This window comes from Chrysochloris asiatica, unplaced genomic scaffold (genome assembly GCF_000296735.1).
Source record: "Chrysochloris asiatica unplaced genomic scaffold, ChrAsi1.0 scaffold00014, whole genome shotgun sequence".
Classification (NCBI taxonomy): Eukaryota; Metazoa; Chordata; class Mammalia; order Afrosoricida; family Chrysochloridae; genus Chrysochloris; species Chrysochloris asiatica.
In genome coordinates, this window is record NW_006408532.1 from 31,843,500 (window position 1) to 31,862,283 (window position 18,784).

The following is an 18,784-nucleotide window of genomic DNA, read 5'->3' on the forward strand; positions in this document are numbered from 1 at the left end:
AGACTGTACCTTCCTCCATGCCCTCTGGATCTAGGTTCCCTCTTGAAAGCTTGTAAGCCAGTCTCTTCTTGCCTTTGTATCCCTCCCCCAATTTTGGGTAGCCAATGTCCAATTTGCCCATCCCTGTCTACCCTTTGTGTGGAGGGGGTGGGTATAGTTCTTGCAGCAGGGACTTGTTTCCTTTTTTGAAGCTGCATATTTATAACATCTAGGAAATATGTCCCTACAACTGTTACACTAATAATTGTAAAACAAATATTAGATTCTGTCAGAAATGTCTTATGCAAAAGATCTAAATGCCCAATAACGGAGAAATGAGAAAATAGAATGTAGCATGCATATTCTCTCACTAGACCACTAGTTATCCATTAAAGTTTGTGACAGCATGAAAAATACATGACTAATGGGTATTATTGTAGCACTGTGGGCTAATGTGCTGCACTGCAAAGTTGGTTTGAACTGCAAAGTAGGTGGTTCAAGCTCACCAGTCGCTTCTCAAAAACCCTATACAGGGTCGCTATGGGTTGGGAACCGACTCAAGAGCACTTAAAAACAACAACAATGATAGTTTGCTTCACTGGTCCAGAGATGTAAAAATAACCATATCTTTTAAATTATTCTAACTAGTCATTTAAAAACTTACAAACCTGTATTGTCTAGGAGACTTACAAACCTGTATTGTCTAGGAGACTGGTATGTCGTAGCACCTCCCCAATCACAATTATGTAAGTCAAAGTATTTAAATTGTTCCTCTACAATAAGAGAGATGCCATGAGCCCAAGGCTTCACTGTTGGCACTGCTGTAACTGGACAAGAGTTCCACTGCTGTAAGTGAAGCTATGAATGTTTAGAACTATAGTGAGGACTACTCAGAGTCTCAAATGCTCAGCCATTGTATTGTTCTGTGTTCTGGACTTCAATGCTAGTCTGACCAGTCCTGAGATCCCCATTTCAAGGCTCAGCACAAATGCAAAACCTGTGTTAGGCCCTTGTTTGAACCTTGTTAAAGACCAAATTTACTTCTTTCAGCATGTGACTAATAAAGCGACCTCAGCTAATGATACTGTGGTTTCCTTCACATGGCTGTAATATTGAATCTGAGGTCAAGATTTGGGGTCTGACTCTTGTCACTCATAGAAGGTTTCCAGATATTCTATGAAAACAAACAAACAAAACTTTACACCCTTCATAAATGGTTGGGGAGTGGGTGGAGAAAGACTTTGCTAATCCAGAATACCCTGGTTTGCATTTTAAGGAGATACACTAAGCACCAGAGCTGGCTGCACGAACATTTTGATAACTAAGACGAACCAGTCAATTATCCATTTTCTATAATAAGAAACTCTGCCATAAGACGACTTATTGTGTCAGCCTCTAGAAAAAGAAGAGGCTGAATCACATTTTAAAATTCCACATCACCTTGCTCTATTGATGATTCTGTTAAAATGATGGGTTTTGTTTCTTATTACAGAAAAGTTTTGTTTTTTTTTTAAATCTCAGTATCATTTTGTAGGGAAAGAATAGAATCTGGCAGGAGCCTAAACAGCCCATTATCTTAGTTCACAATTAGCTGTTCAAAGCAAAGGAAAGGAAAGAAGAGAGATACGTATCCCAATCAATCCTAGACAATGGCATGGAGCATATCCATTATAGCATTGTTGTTGTTGTTAAGTGCCGTCAAGTCGGTTCCGACCCATAGCGACCCTGAACACGGTTTCTGAGGCTGTAAATCTTTGCGGGAGCAGAAAGCCTCATCTTTCTCCCACGGAGCAGCTGGTAGTTTCGAACTGCTGACCTTGCGGTTCACAGCCCGATTCATAACCACTAAGCTACCAGAGCTCCTTTATTATGGCATTTAGGTAGGAGAATAAAACAATTTGCCTAAAGAAACAGGGGCTCCAGACCAGCACCCTGGTCCCAAACGGACAAAACTCAGGTACATAGCTGCTTTATAGACAGTGTCTGGAGCGGTTGTTGTTAGGTGCTGCGGATTCAATTCCAACCCATAGCAACCCTATGTACAACAGAATGAAACACTGCCTGGTCCTGTGCCATTCTCACAACTGCTGCTACACTTGAGTTCATTGCTGCTACCACTGCGTCCATCTGTCTTGGTGGGAGTCTCCCTCTTTTTCACTGAATCCTCCACTTTACCAAGCATGATGGCCTTCTCCAGGGACTGGTCCCTCCTGGTAATGTAACCTAAGCATGAAAAATGAAGTCTGGCCATCTTGGTTTCTAAGGAGCATTCTACTTGTATTTCCAACACAGATTTGCTTGTTCTTCTAGCACTTCATGGTACTTTTGATACTTTTCTCCAATACCATAAATCAAAAACATCAATTCCTCTACAGTCTTCTTTATTCATTGTCCAACTTTCACATACACATGAGGCTATTAAAAATACCATGGCTTGGGTCAGGGGCACTTTAATACTCAAACTGTCAAGAAGCCTTGTGCTGCAGATTTGGCTAATGCAATACCTTGTTTGATTTCTTGATTTCTGCTTCCATGAGTGTTGATGGTGGGTTCAAGCAGACCAAAGGCTTTGACAACTTCAATTTCCCCTCCATTTATCATGATGTTACTTATTGATCCAGTGGTAAGGATTTTTGTTTTCTGTACATACTGAAGGCTATGGTCTTTGATGGTCATCGGTATGTATTTTATGTCTTCACTTTCAGCGAGCAAGGTGGTATCATCTCCAATCTTGATGCCAAATTCTTCATATAATCCAGCTTCTCGGATTATTTGCTCAGCATGCTGATTGAATAAGTAGGGTGAAAGAATGCAACCCTGGCACACACTTTTCCTAATTTTAAACCATTCAGTGTCCCCTTGTTCTTAGAGGTCAGGAGTTAGAAGTAGGAATGGAAAAAGAGAGGCCCCAAATTAAGTGCAAACCTAGTAGAAAGTACTTGACAATTGAACACACCTGCTGAGTTACCCCTAGAAGGATACCCAAATGTATGTGTTATGGTGAAATACACATTACATGATACAATCAACACTGTGAGCTACACATAAGAATGAAGAAAAAAGCCTGGAGGTTTCTGAAAGCCCTAGGTGGCCTAGCTCTGCTCTGACAGATGGTATTGCCCTGCATTGGAGTCATCCTGACAGCAACTGGTAAATTGTAATATACATAAGAAAGAAGGAAATACATTAAAATATTTATTGTTATTCTTTCTCAAAGATAGAAGCATAGGCAATTTATTGCTATTTTGCAAAATTTTCAGAATTATGCATTGCTTTTTAAGTTTTTTTTTTTAAAGTGAGTAGTTATACTTAATAAACAGTTCTTTCTAAACTAGCTGATAGAGCAAACAGTGTAATGTTAACTCATTTTTATGAATATACATTTGTTTTTCCTTATTTTTAATTCACAGGAAAAAGCTACAAAGTTTGAATTGCCTTTGGCTTTGTAGTTTGGTAAACTCATACTTGGCATAGTCAAACAGCACATGGATTGTTTGTAGAATGGGAAAAGGAATATTCTTAACTTTATTAAATAAAACATCTAATGTACTTTGCAACTTAGAGCTATAGACCAGGATCTGGGACACTTAACTAAAAAATCCATTGTCTTCCTTGGCATAGCCATCCATTGACAGAGAACTTCCAGAAATTCAAGCCAGATTCAGAAGATGACCTAGAACTAGGAATATCATTGCTGACTTCAGATAGACCTTGGCTGAAAGCAAAAAAAAATATCAGAAAGATGTTTACTGGTGCTTTATCGACTATACAAAGACATTTGACTGTGTGGCTCATGACAAACTAAGGCTATTCCAGAATGCTTAATTGTACTTATGAGGAAACTGTACATAGATGGAGAGGCAGTCATGAGAACAGAACAAGGTGATATTAAATGCTTTAATATCAGGAAAGGTATGTGGCATCTTTTCATCATACTTATTTCAATCTGTATAGTGAGCAAATAATCTGAGAAGCTGGATTATTTGAAGAAGAGCATGGCATCAGGATTGGAGGAAAAGTTATTAACAACCTATGGTGTGCAGATGATACAACCTTGCTTGCAGGAAGTGAAGAGGAATTAAAATACTCACCGATAAAGACCAACTACTACAGCCTTCAGTATGGATTGCAGCGCAATGTAAAGAAATAAAAAATCCTCACACCGGGGCAAATAAATAACATTATGATAAATGGAGAGAAGAGTGAAGTTGTCTAATACTTCATTTTGCTTAGTTGAGTGAAACAACACTCATGGTAGCAGCAGTCAAGAAATCAAAGAACATATTGCATTAAGCCAGTCTTCTGCACAAGACCTCTTTGAAGTGTTCAAGGCAAAGACAATCAGTTTGAGGATTAAGTTGTGCCTGACTCAAGCCATAGCATTTTCAATAGCATGTGAAAATTGAACAATGAATAAAACAGACTAAAGAAGCATTTATATATTTGAATTATCATGTTGGAGAAGAATATTCAAAGTACCATGGACCGCCAGAAGAACAAATATCTCTGTCATGGAAGAAGTACACTCAGATTGTTCCTTAGAAGTGGGATGTTGAAGCTTCATATTATCAGGAGGGATCAGTTCTTGGAGAAGGATATCATGACTGGAAAAATGGAGGGTCTGCAAAAAAGAGGAAGACCCCCCAACAAGAGTGATTGACAGCAGCAGCAACAAAGGGCTTATATGTAACAATTGTAAGGATGGTGCAGGACTGGGCAGTTTTGTTCGGTTATACATAGGGTCACTATGAGTTGGAGTTCTGGTATAGCGCTGTGGGTTAGTGCACTGGACTTCCAAGTCGGTTTGGACTGCAAGGCCAGCAGTTCAAGCTCACCAGCTGCTCCTCGGAAGCCCTATGCAGGGTCGCTATGGGTCAGAACCAACTCGATCACACTTAACAAGAACAACAACAATGTATTTATGGAGTCCCTGGTGTTTTGGTTGTACAATTCTCACAGTCCTTGTGAGAGACCTGTCAAGCCCACCTCATATCCAACAACCATCCATCTGTCTTTGGAGCCTTTGTGTTCTGCTACGATGCTGAAGACATCATTGAACATTGGTGCTTCCAGACTAAGGTGGACTAGGATAAAAGGCTGGCAGCCTACTTCCAAAATGCTGCCAAAGGTTAGGATCCAAAAGTTTCAGGTGATCATCCCACCAGCAGCTAACAGCAACAATAACAATGCATTTATACAATCTATACTGCTTTATCTACAAACTTGTACAAATAGCATGAATGCTTGTAGCATTTCTTTCATTTCCTTTTCCTTTTCCCTTCATGAGTGTACAGAGGGTATTATTATTACTTACAATGCTTTATGTAGGAGAAAGGGATGTTGAAATTCTTATTCTTCAGGAGGCCTAATAGTCTGACTTCTTTTTATTTAAACTAAGAATAATAGTAAAGAAAATACTTCCTATAGATTTTTAATAGGCTATCTCAACTTCCTCCCATATGTACTTAATGTTATCAAAGTTTTCACCTCCAGTTTCTAGCCACAGGACTACAGGATGGAGAATTGCAACAAGAGAAAGGTCTTTCCCCTTTTGGAATGCTCTCCACACAGAAGACTGGGAGAAAAGTTGTAGCATATGCTAGAGACCCCAGCTTCTAGGAGCCGGGCCAGAAGAGATAGCGTGTGACAGGGGAAGTTGATTCTCCCTGCTTTCAAGCTTCAGTTCCCCTCTTAAAGAAATTCATTCTCAGGGCCAGAAAAGGACTGGTTCCAAAGCAGATGCTGTTTAACTTTCTAGCTGTCAGAGCAAGACTGATAATGCAGAATACAAGACATATAAAATAAAAGTGAGTATATGCACACATGCACATGTGTGTTGTGTGCATGGTATAAGCAGGGAGGAAAAGAGTGTACATCAAAACTCATTAACCCAATGTATCCTGCAACACAAAACACATTTTTAATTTAGGTAAGAATGAAGGAACGTGAGTATATCTCCATAGCAGAGGTTAGCAAACATTTTCTACATTGTTGCTGTTGTTAAGTGCTGTCGAGTAGGTTCCATCTCATAGCAACCCAGTATAGGGTTTATGAGGAGTGGCTGGTGAGTTTGAACTTCCAACCTTGCAGTTCAAACCAAACTTGAGGTCGAGGGCTTATCCTATGGCACCACACCAAGATCCCAACATTTTCTTTAGAAGGACAGATAATAAATATTTTAGGATTTGTAGGCATGTGGTCTTTGTCTCAAATACTCGATTTCACTGTTCTGTATCCCAATAAAATTTTATTCATGAGCACTGACACTTGAACTTTATGTTACTTCAAGTGCCTTGAAATATCATTCTTTTTTTGTGTGTGTTTTTCCCCCCAACCATTTCAGAATATAAAAACCAGTCTTTGTTTGTTGGTTGTACAAAAACAGGTGGTAGATTGGGTTTAGACCTCTTGTTGTTGTTAGGTGCCATCGAGTCAGTACCAACCCATAGCAACCTTATGCACAGCAGAACGAAACACTGCCCGATCCTGGGCCAACCTCACTACTATTGCCTTGCTTGAATCCATCGATGCTGCCACTTGTCCAATCCATCTCGTTGGGGGTCTTCCTCTTTAGCTCTGACCCTCCACCTTACCAAAAATGATATCCTTCTCCAGCGACTGGTCCCTCCTGACAATATGTCCAAAATATGAGATGAAGTTTGGCCTGTAGAGGAATGGTAATGAGAGTGTTGTTACTGTTGTGTCATCTCATCAGTCCAAACTCACAGCAACTCTGTAAGACAGAGCAGAAATGTCTCATAGGGTCTCCTAGGCTGTAATCTCTATGGGGAGAGTTCTGTAGGATAAACACTGTATTGCTAACCATAAGGTCAGCAGTTCGAGCCTACTATCTGCTCCGTGGGGGAAAGATGAGTCTTTCTGTTCCTGCAAAGATTTACTTTTGGAAACCCTATACAAGATTGGTATGAGTCAGAAACCACTTTAACACTTAAGAGCAAAAACAGATCTTTACGGGACCAGATTACCAGACCATTTCTCCCATGGAACTGTTAATGGCTTCAAATCATTGGTCTTTCAGTTGAGTTGAGTGCTTAACTACTGTGTTACCAGGGCTCCTTATATAAAAATATAGACTTGACTTCTAGTTCTTTAATGAAGTGGTGCTTCCATTATAAATAAATAGAAAAGAATACACATGACATACACTCTCATCACTTCAAAATCCATAATATTCTGAAATTTCAATAGGAGCTGTGCCAAAATTTAACACTGAACAGTTTTAGAAGTTAGTTGCACTACCAATTTTATATTTAAGACCTACAGTTGTTGTTGTTAAGTGCTGTTGAGTTGGTTATGACTCTTAGTGAGCCTGAAGACATAAAGACTAATTTAGAGAAGTCTACTGATGAAACTTAAGGTCAGCAGTTCGAAACTACCAGCCGCTCCGCGGGAGAAAGATGAGGCTTTCTACTCCCGTAAAGATTTACACCCTTGGAAACCCTGTACAGGGTCGCTATGGGTTGGAACCGACTCGACGGCACTTCACAACAACAACAACAACTGATGAAAGGAAAAATGTCTTCTTTCAAAGTGGTATTTCTTTAAAGGAGCCCCACCCAACATACTCTCAACCACCTACCCCTCCACACCTATACCTACACCCCCACCCACCAAATAGGGTTGTCCAAAGAATTCATACTCTTGGATTAATTCCCTGCTTTCTAATATAAAACTAGCTCATGATACTGAAAATAATCAAGTAAAATAATAATTGTTAGTATTAGATGCTGTTGAGTCAATTCTGACTCATTGCAACCCTATGCACAACAGAACACACACTGCCCAGTCAGTCCTGCACCATCCTCACAATTGTTGGCATGCTCAAGCGTATTGTTCTTGCCACTGCATCAATTCATTTAATTGGAGGAGGAGAGTCATCTTTTTCATTGACCCTCCACTTTATCAAGCATGATGTCTTTCTCCAGATACTGGTTCCTCCTCACAACATGTCCAACGTATGGGAGATGAAGTTTCACCATCTTGGCCTCCAAGGAGCACTCCAACTGTACCTCTTCCAAGACATATTTGTTTGTTCTTCTGGCAGTCCATGGTACTTTTAATATTCTTCTCCAGTGCAAATATATCAGTTCTTCTAAGATCGATCTTCCTTATTCATTGTTTAACTTTTACATGCATCTGAGGCTATTCACATGGCCAGAAATGCTAAAGTGTTGTGCATGTGTGGTGAAAGAACATGTTTTTCTAACTAAATTTCTATAAAAGGATCAAAACATTATCATTGCAATAAATATCCTGATGCTGTTGTTGCTAAATGCTGTCAAGTTAGTTTCAATTCACAAAGACCCTGTATAGGGTTTCCAAGGAGCAGCTGGTGGGTTTGAACCACCAACCTTGTGGTTTGCTGTGCTCTGCTTATCCTACAGCGCTACACCAGAAGCCACACTCAGGCGTAGCAAGGGTATTCTGATGAACAGAATTTAAAATGACTGTAAGTGCCCAAAGAAGTCCTAGTAGCACATTGATTAAGGCCTTGGCTACTAACCAAAAGACTGGTGGTGCAAACTCACCCAGTGGTTCCACAAGAGAACAAAACCTGGCAATCTGCTCCCATAGGTATCATTATTGTTGTTGTTATTTGCTATCAAGTCGGATCCAACTACTAGCCAACCTGTATATTGTTTCTGATAGCGTAGTGGTTACTAATCGGGCTTTGAACCTTAAGGTCAGCAGTTCAAAAGTACCAGCTGTTCCACGGGAGAAAGATGAGGCTTTCTGCTCCCGTAAAGATTTACAGCCTCAGAAACCCTATACAGGGTCGCCATGAGTTGGAGTCTACTCCACAGCACAGAACAAGAACAACAACAATAGTGTTTCTGAGAGTGGCTTGTGGGTTTGAACTTCTGAATTTTTGGTTAGCCGTACAGTTCTTATCCTACCATTATCCATCCGCACCAGAGATTACAGCTTAGAAAACCCTATGGGAGTGTTGTACTCTGTCACGTAGGATCACTATGAGTTGAAATTGACTTGACCACACCTAACAACAATATTCTAACAACAACAAAAATCTCATACTTTGGACATATTGTCAGGAGAGACCAGTCGCTGGAGAAGGATATCATGTTTGTCAGGTGGAGGGTCAGAGAGAAAGAGGAAGGCCCCCAACGAGATGGATTGGCCAAGTGGCAGCATTGATGGACTCAAGCGTGGCAGCAGTAGTGAGGTTGACCCAGAATCGGGCAGTGTTTCGTTCTGCTGTGCATAAGGTCACTATGGGTCGGTATCGACTTGATGGCACCTAACAACAACAACAATAAAATAACTGCACGTCTATGAATCTTAATTTTTAAGGTATTCATTTTTCTCTATTGAATGCCCTTAAATTAATTATGTCTGTAACTATGGGTACTCAGATCAAGTTGAGGTATAATTTGAAAAGAATTGAACTATGGCCATAAACATAAATCCTCCCATTTGATCATCACTATTAATCCCAAATATAGCCTGTAACATACACAAGGACTTGTGGAAATGAATCATTCAGATCGTTGCTACTCAAATTTGATCTGTAGACCTGGAATGTCAGTATAATCTGGAAGCTTGTTGGAAATGCAGAGTCTCAGGCTCCAGCGTAGACTCACTATATCAGAATCTGAATTTTAAACAAATCTTCAGATGATTTGTTTGCACATTAATGCCAGAGAAGCACTCAGGCATAGCAGGGTTTCTAGGAATCCTAATGCCCAGGCTGGATCCTATGACAATGAAATCAGAATATCTGTGGGTGAGGCACAGGCTTCAACACTTTTTAATGATCCCTTGTCAGCCACTCCTCAGAAACCCCATACAGGGTCGCTGTGAGTTGGGACTGACTCGACGGCACTTTACAAAAACAACCAAAGATGATTTCATTGTACATTCATGTCTACAATCATTGGTCTAGATGGTGGACTGAACATATTATTGTTCTAAGGATAAGAGAGAACACTCTCATTATTAAGTGGAAACCAGGTCCCTAGAACTAGAGAACTTTTGAGAAGTGCTACAAAACATTCATCTTAGCATATATTAAAAGGATGCATTTAGAGAAGTATTTCATTATTTGAGGAATGAAATAGAAACATATCTTATGCCCGGTGGCAGGTTCACCTGTTTAGTTTCTTTATTATTTTGAATAAACCTCACAGCTGTATCTGATTCCATACACCCCATCAGATGACATCTGATCTTAACAAAGTTTTCTGAAAAGGCTGGCATGTGGGATGATGAATTTTGTCAAGGAGGAGGATAAATTAGGGTAGAGTTAGCAAAATTTTCAAATGTTTAATTAGACTCAACTGATCATTGAGACCTCTTGTGTGCAGTTTAGAAATTGAATCTGAGAAAACAAATAGGTATTGACATTCAAAAATTATGTTTTTGAACTTCTGGACAATATGACAAAGAAGGCAGCTGTGCTGAGCAGACCCTCTGCAACAAGGTCACAGGAGGCCAAATAAAACAGGTATGGATGATGATTCTGGAACCCTGATCTTCAGAGGAAAGAACGGATAAGTGGTTATGTGCTCTGGAGTAGGTTTCTACTCATAGCGACCCTGTATAGGGTTTTGAGGCTATAAATCTTAACAGGAGCAGAAAGCCTCGTCTTTCTCCTGCAGAGCGGCTGGTAGATTTGAATTGCTGACCTTGAGAGTAGCAGCCTGATTCATAACTACTATGCTACCAGAGTTCTGTTTGGTGGATAGAGTGCTGACTAGGAAAGGGAGCTGAGTGGGAGTGGTGAGAGAGGAGAGAGACAGGTGGGCAGTAGGCTGTTTGATGTGGCAAGGCCATCTTTTCAGGCTGCTATCTGTGACTGACACGGTGGCCCAGAGGCACAAGACATGCTCTGGAGATCAGTGGTGAGAAAGGTATAGTTTTCTCTTGTTCTCTGTTTTCTCCTGGTTGTCAGGGGGCATGGTCAGCCCCCACCCCTGCCGCCCAGTAGTCTGTGGAACCCCTCTTGCACAGCTTCTTCTCTCCCTAGGCTTGGGTGTCAGACATACCACAGACACTTCTAGAGGCTCACGAATTTTGCCTCATTAGATTTTTTATTACTCTTGTCTTTTTTTTTTTTTTTTAAATCCTTTAAAAATCTTTATTCTTCCTGGGCACAAATTCAAGTTTCTATATATATGTAAAACACTTGTTGGGAACTTAACTTTCATTGTTATAAAAAACATGCATTGAATAAATACAAAAGTCCTCAGAATTCCCATTCATAACTGGCAGAGTTTTTATATATTTTATCGCAACCACAGAATTTAAAACTTATATAAAACTCTGAATAAATACAGCTCATTGAGAAGAGAGAACACATTTTTTTCTAATTCTCACTATACACTGGAAATTTTCTTGTCATTGTAAAATAATGAGTACTCTGAAACTTTAAAAAAATTATAATTTCTGCTCAAAAATGGCAAAACATCATATATATACTTAGTTGCTGTTGTTAAGTGCCATTAAGTTGGTTCCTACTCATAGCAACCCTGTTAAGGATTTCAGAGGAGAAGCTGGTGGGTTTGAATGGCTGAACTTGTGGTGGCCAATCACAGTCAGTTTGATCTGTAAGGTTGACAGTTCAAGCTCACCAACAGCTACTTGGAAACCCAAGGATTGCTATGGGTCAGAACCAGCTTGACGGTGCTTAACAACAAAAACAACATTTGTATACACATACACACACACAAGGTGAGTCAAAAATGATCCATACTAGGTTATATGAAAATGCCCGTTCATGTCCATGGCTTATGACAACATTGAGCATGCACATGAAATGAGTCTGTCAAATAGATGAGTGACAGTGGATTATGTGGCATATCATTTACAAATTAGCCATGGTTCAGTCTATGAAATAATCCATGATAGACTTGGGTTTTGAAAAGTTTGTGCAAGATGGGTACCAAAACAAATCACAGAAGAGCATAAACAGAAGTGTTTGCACATCTGCAAACAAAATTTGTACCAATATTCAAAGGAAGGGAAAAGTGTCTTTAAAAAAATCATTACTGGTGACAAGACATAAATTAATCACTACGAACCTGAGAATAAAAGGCAGAGTATGGAATGGGAACATCCTCAATTGCCAACCAAGAAAAAGTTCAAAATCAACCATCAGCTGGAAAATTGACGCTTATAAGTTTCTGGAATTCTCAAGGTCCAGTATTGGAACATTCTCAGGAAAAGGTTCAACAATCTATAGTGCTCATTATAGTGAGATGCTCACTAAAAAGTTGAAACCTAAACTTCAGCTTAAACTCAGACAACTGCTATCCAAGGACATTGTGATCTTGTATGACAATGCTCGTCATCACAACTTTGTCTATACTGTTGACTCTGCTAAACTTCCTTTTGAGATGTTACAGAATCCTCCCTATAGTCCTGATCTTGCTTCATTGGATTTTCACCTGTTTGGTCTTCTGAAAGCAGCCCTTGTTATTGTTAAGTTCCGTCGAGTTGATTTCTACCCATAGTGACCCTGTAGAGGGTTTCCAAGGAGCAGCTGGTGAGCTTGAACCACTGACTTTGCAGTTCAAATGACTTTGCAGTCTGAAGCATTAGCCCACAGTGCCACAAGCAGCCCTTAGAGGATGAAAATTGACCTCTGATGAAGAAGTGAAGACAGTGGTGCATTCATGGCTCAAAGCTCAGCCTAATACAGTTTTTGTTAAGGGAATATTAAAGCTTATTGACCGATGGAGAAAGTGCACTGAAATCCAATGAGATTATGTTGAAATAGATGTATTTGTCTTTTTCTAAAAGTTTATTAAGAGAAATTCTATAGTCAGAGTGCAGCTAATTTTTGACTTGCCCTCATTTATGTGTGTGCATATTTATATATAATTTTTTTATTGTGTGGTGAATGAAGACTTTCAGGACAGATCATCAGTTTTGCATTCCACAAATCATACACTTTGTTTCTTCTCAATCTTGTCTGATTTTGAGAGATGGCAATTGTTCTATTATAACCCAGCCACATCCACCCATGCCTCTTGCAGGTCTACCCACTGGGAAAGCACCACTACCCACTCCTGTACCACCTGATCAACAATAATTTACAACCAACATCAGACAAACTCATCCTGAAAGATGTCACACACATAGTGAGCAGAGAGAACTGTGTATACACTTCTAGTCATTATCACACTACCAAGAGACAGGTGACGAGTGCCTAAGAACATACCAGCATGCATATACTCATCAAATAAATATTCATATGACACCTCAGTGACTCAGAGATGACAGACAATTTCAGCTTACATGGAGAAACAAGACAGAGTGGCTCAAACAAATGACCAAACTACAGAATCAGAAAATATAGTACCAGAAACAGTATCAGAACTACCTGATAAGGAATTTAAAAGAATGATATTTAGGTACATTCAGCAGATTGAGAGAATAATTGAGAAAGCTGCAAATGAAATCAAAGAAAACACAGAAAAAAACGTTAGAAGAGTTCAGGACAACCTTGCAAGAGCAACTTGATAAGATATATGAAAAATTATAAACCATACAAAAACAACTAGAAATCCAGAAGATCAATACTAAGATTTCAAAACGAGATAACACATTGACAAGGCAGAAAGGCAGAATTGAATCAAGGGAAAGCCAAATGGGGAATTTGAAGACAAATCTCTCAATATTCAGCAACTAGAAGAGCAATCAGAAAAAAGAACAACAAAAAAGCCAATGAATGTGTAAGAATTATGTGAGAAACCATCAGAAAGAGTAACTTAGGTGTGATTGGAATTCCAAAATAGGAAGAGGAAGGAAGGCAAGGAAGGAAGGAAGGAAAGCAAGAAAGAAAACACAAAAACATTATACACAGAGAAAATTGTTAAAGAGTTGCTGGAGGAAAACTTTCCTAACATCATGAAATATCAGAAGATATGCATTTTAAGATGAGAAATTAATTCCAAACAGAATAGACTGCCCCCCAAAACACCAAAGCATATAATCAATTCCTCTAAAACCAAAGACAAAGAAAGAATCCTAAGAGCAGCTTGGGAACTTACAAAAAGATACTTACAAAGAAGAACTAATAAAACTTAAGTCTGATGTCTCAGCAGAAACAATACAGGCAAGAAGACAATGAAATGGCACATATAAAACTCAGAAGAAAATTTTGCCAACTAAAAGTCCTATATCTAGCAAAATTGTCCTTCAGATACGATGGTGGAATTAGGACATTTTGGATAAACAGAAATTTAAAAAATTTATAAAAACTAGACGAACCTTACAAAAAGAAATACTTAAGGAAGTTATTTATACACAGAAACAACAACAGACAACCTGAGATTAACATACATGACAATATCACCCAGAACACAACCCAGATATAGAAGGACCCAAAATAAAACTAATCTGCAAGACTTAAAATAGGGAACCAGAGCTATCAGTTTGCAACAACAACAAATAAATCCCCACAAAATAAAATGAGGGACTAGTGCGGTTACAGAATTTTCAAATTAAGAGGAAATCAAGTAGATTTCAAGATAAATAATAATAATAATAAATAAACCTAATTGTAACCCTAAAACTAGACCAAGTCCTATCCCTAGCCCTACTTCACACCCCCTATCCCTAACCTTAATACTAACCCTTGTTGTTATTGTTGCTAAGTGCTGTGGAGTCCGTTCCAACTCATGGTAACCCTGTATAGGGTTTCTGAGGAACAGCTGGTGAGTTTGAATCATCGACCTTGTGGTTCAAACCGACCTTGCTGTCGAGTGCATTATACTACAGTGCCACACCAGGACTCCTAACCATAACACTAACTCTGATATAACTCCAAATACTTACTCTGGTCCTAACCATAAACCTAACACTTCATGAAACCCTAAACCTAGCCATAATCCTAAACCTAACTCCTTACTCTTACCCATCCCCTGCCCGCCACCCCACACACAAAAATGTTTTTTTTTTTCCTTTGGATCAGTGAAGAACCCAATCAATTAATCCCCTGGAGACAAGTCCAAGGCTTGCATTATTAACATCAAAAGGCATTATTCGTGACTAACATGATAATGGAGTTCTGATATGGCACTGTGGGATAAGTACTGGACTGCTAATTATAGGGTCAGTGGTTCTAACTCACCAGTTGCTCATTGAAAACCTTATACAGGGTCTCTGTGAGTCGAAATCAGCTTGAAAGCAATTGACAACAACAATATGATATTACTTCATAAAGGTACCAGAAATTGTCAATTTGGTTTTCTGATTTAGTGATAAGTTATACCTATACATAATAATAGTGATGTTATCCCTTTGAAAGGCTAAGAGAAGACCTGAACTTACATAATGAAACAAAGTTTACAGATTTCTAAGTTGCTTATAAAATCAAATAAACATAATTATAAATTAAGTTCAAGTAAAACTCTTGTGACTTTTGGTCCACCTTGGTTTTCCACATGTGGGGAGAAGTCTGTGTAGAGTCTGACCAGTCTTGAATTGGGTCCTCTTCCAGCTTGTTGCTAATTATGCATCCTCTTGGAACCACTCAACTCCAGTCCTATTCTGGTGTTTTTAGTTCCTGATAACTGGAGTTTATCTTCTAATTGCAGAGTTCTAACTTTCAGTTTGCCATTGCTGGACACAACCCATCTACTATATTTCTGTTGCTCTAGCTATTTCTGTGCTTAGTTGATAATTTCATAGACCTTTAGAACACTGCCACTACAATTTCCCTCCAGTGTAAATTGCCTTTTGCAAAAATTCCCTCCCACAGAACTCCTGCAAAAATTGCATCTTGCTTGTACTACCTGTGAATATCTATGAATGCCCTTACAGCTATATTGAGAGGCACTTGGGAGACTTAATTAGGAGACTTTTTACTATGGTTATTTGAGGTGTCCTGTTAGCTGACATCTCTCCTAAGTAAAGCAGTTGAAGTTAACAGTGATCAGATTGTAATTATTTGGGAGCATTTATTTTATGCTCACTTCGAAAAAAAAAATTACCCCATTAATGAGCTTCAGAATACTTCCATATCACTTGAATACAGACAGATACTACAATACAAAAACACTCTTTTCAATATGCCAATATATATTAATTGATTTCCTTCCTAAAGATAAACAAAAGGGCCTTAACGTACAGAAGATAGTATGTTAGAATCTGTGAAAAAGTAATAAAATCGGGGAGTAAAAAGTGCTTTCTAATTTTGGGGATCCTGTGGGTTAATCTGTCAGATTGCAAAGTCATTTGAACTGCAAGGTTGGTGGTTCAAGCTCACCAGCTTCTCCTTGGAAACCCCATACAGGGTTGCTATAGGTCCGAATCGACTCTACAGCACTCAACAACAATGGGTAAGGAAACCACACAAAGGTATATCACCTGTTCTTAGGTGTCATCAAGTCGGTACTGACTCATAGTGATCTATATGCACAAACAGAATGAAACACTGCCTGGTCCTTTGTCAATTTCACAATTGTTTCTATGCTGAGCCCATTGCTACTGCCACTGTGGCAATCCATTTCATTGGGGGTCTCCCCCTTTTTCTGTGACCCTCCACTTTACAAAACATAACATCCTTCTCCAGGGACTGATCCCTCCTGATAATATGTCCGAAGTATGAAAGATGAAGTCTGGCCATCATGGTTTCCCAGAAACACGCTGGCTATACTTCTCCCAACACGGATTGGTTTGTCTTTCGGCAGTCCATGGCACTTTTAATATTCTCCTCCAACACCATAACTCAAATGTGTCAATTCTTCTACAATTTTCCTTATTCACTGTCCAGATTTCATATGCATACGACATTATTTAAAATACCTTGGCTTTGGTTAGCTACACCTTAGTCCTCAAACAGACATCTTTGCTCTTCAACATTTTAAAGAGGTCTTGTACAACAGAATTGCCTAACATATCCTCTGATTTCTTGACTGCTGCTTCCATGAGTGCTGATGGTTGATCGGAGCAAAATTAAATTTTTGACAACTTAGAGAAGTGAGTGCCACCAATGCCACATCTTTTCTTCATTTATATGGATAATGTTTATTAGTCCAATGGTGAGTATTTTTTGTTTTCTTTACATTGAGGTGTAACCCATACTGAAGGCTGTGGTCTTCGATTTTCATCAGTATTTTAAGTCCTCTTTACTTTCAGTAAGCAAAGTTGTATCATTTCTATATTGCAGGTTGTTAATGAGTCTTCCTCCAATTCTGATGTGATGATTTTCTTCATGTAACCCACTTCTTGGATTATTTACTCAGCATACACATTGAATAAGCATGGTGAAAAAATACAACCCTGGTGCATATCTTTCCTAATTTTAAACCATTTGGTATCCCCTTGTTTTGTTCAAACAACTGCTTTTTGGTCTATGTACAGGTCCTTCAAGAGCAAAATTAAGTGTTCTGGAATAATCATACTTAATTTATTGTCCATCGGTTGTCAAGATACACACAACTGAAAGCCTTTGAGTAGTCAATAACAGGTATTCTCTCAGCCAAGATCCATCTGATGCCAGCAGTGATATCCCTCATTCCACATCCTCTTTTGAAACCTGCTTGAACCTCTGAAAGTTCTCTGTCAATGTACAGTTGCAGCTGTTTTTGGATTATCTATAGCAAAATTTTGTTTGCATGCTACATTAATGACATTGTCTGATAAATTCAGCATTCCATTGGGTCTTCTCTTTTTGTAATGAGCACAAATATAGATCTCTTCCAGCCAGTTGGCCAGGCAGTTGTCTTCCAAATTTTTTGGCATAGATGAGTGAGTGCCTTCAATGCCACATCAGTTTGTTCAAAGACTTCAATTTGTATTCCATCAATTCCTGGTGATGTTTTCTTTGCTAATGTCTTCAACGCACCTTGAACTTCTTCCTTCAGTTTCATTGGCTCTTGATCATATGCTACCTCTTAAAATGGTTGAATATCATTCAATATTTAATCCATGGAATCTTTCAATATATTCAAGTTAAGGCTTGAATTTTTTCTTCAGTTCCTCAGCTTGAGAAATGCTAAGCATGTTGTTTCCTTTTGGTTTTCTAACTCCAGGTCTTTGCACGTTTTATTATAATATTTAACTTTGTCTTTTCAAGATGACCTTTGAAGTTTTCTTTTCAACTCTTTTACCTCCTCATTTCTTCCATTTGCTTTAACATCTCTATGCTGGAAAGCAAGTTTTAGACTCTTCTGACATAACATTTTGGTCTTTTCCTTCTTTCTTGTCTTCTTAATAAACTTTTGCTTTCTTCCTATATGTTGTTCTTGATGTCATCCAACAACTCTTCTGGTCTTCAGTCTTTAGCGTCTAATGCATCAAATCTTGTTCTTCAGATTATACCTAAATTCAGGTGGGATGTGTTCAAGGTCTGACTCGATGGCACTTAACAACAACAACAATGTTTAAGGTCATATTTTGGCTCTCATGGACTTATTTTAATTTTCTTCAGCAATTGTTGGTCTGTTCCACAGCTTGCCCCTGGCCTTGTTTTGGCTGGTGATTTTTACTTTTCCACCATCTCTTTCCACAGATATAGTCAATTTATTTTCTGTGTATTCCATCTGGTGACGTCCACATGTATAGTCATGTTTTATGTTATTTAAAAAAGATATTTGCAATAAAGAAGTCATTGGTCTTGCAAATTTTTATCATGCGATCTTCAGCATCATTTCTATCACCAAGGCTATATTTTTGAACTATTGATCCTACCTCTTTGGTTCCAACCTTTGCATTCCAATCACCAGTAGTTATCAATACAACTTGATTGCATGTTTGATCAATTTCTGACTGAATAAGTTGGTAGAATTCTTCATTTTTTTCATAACTGGCTTTA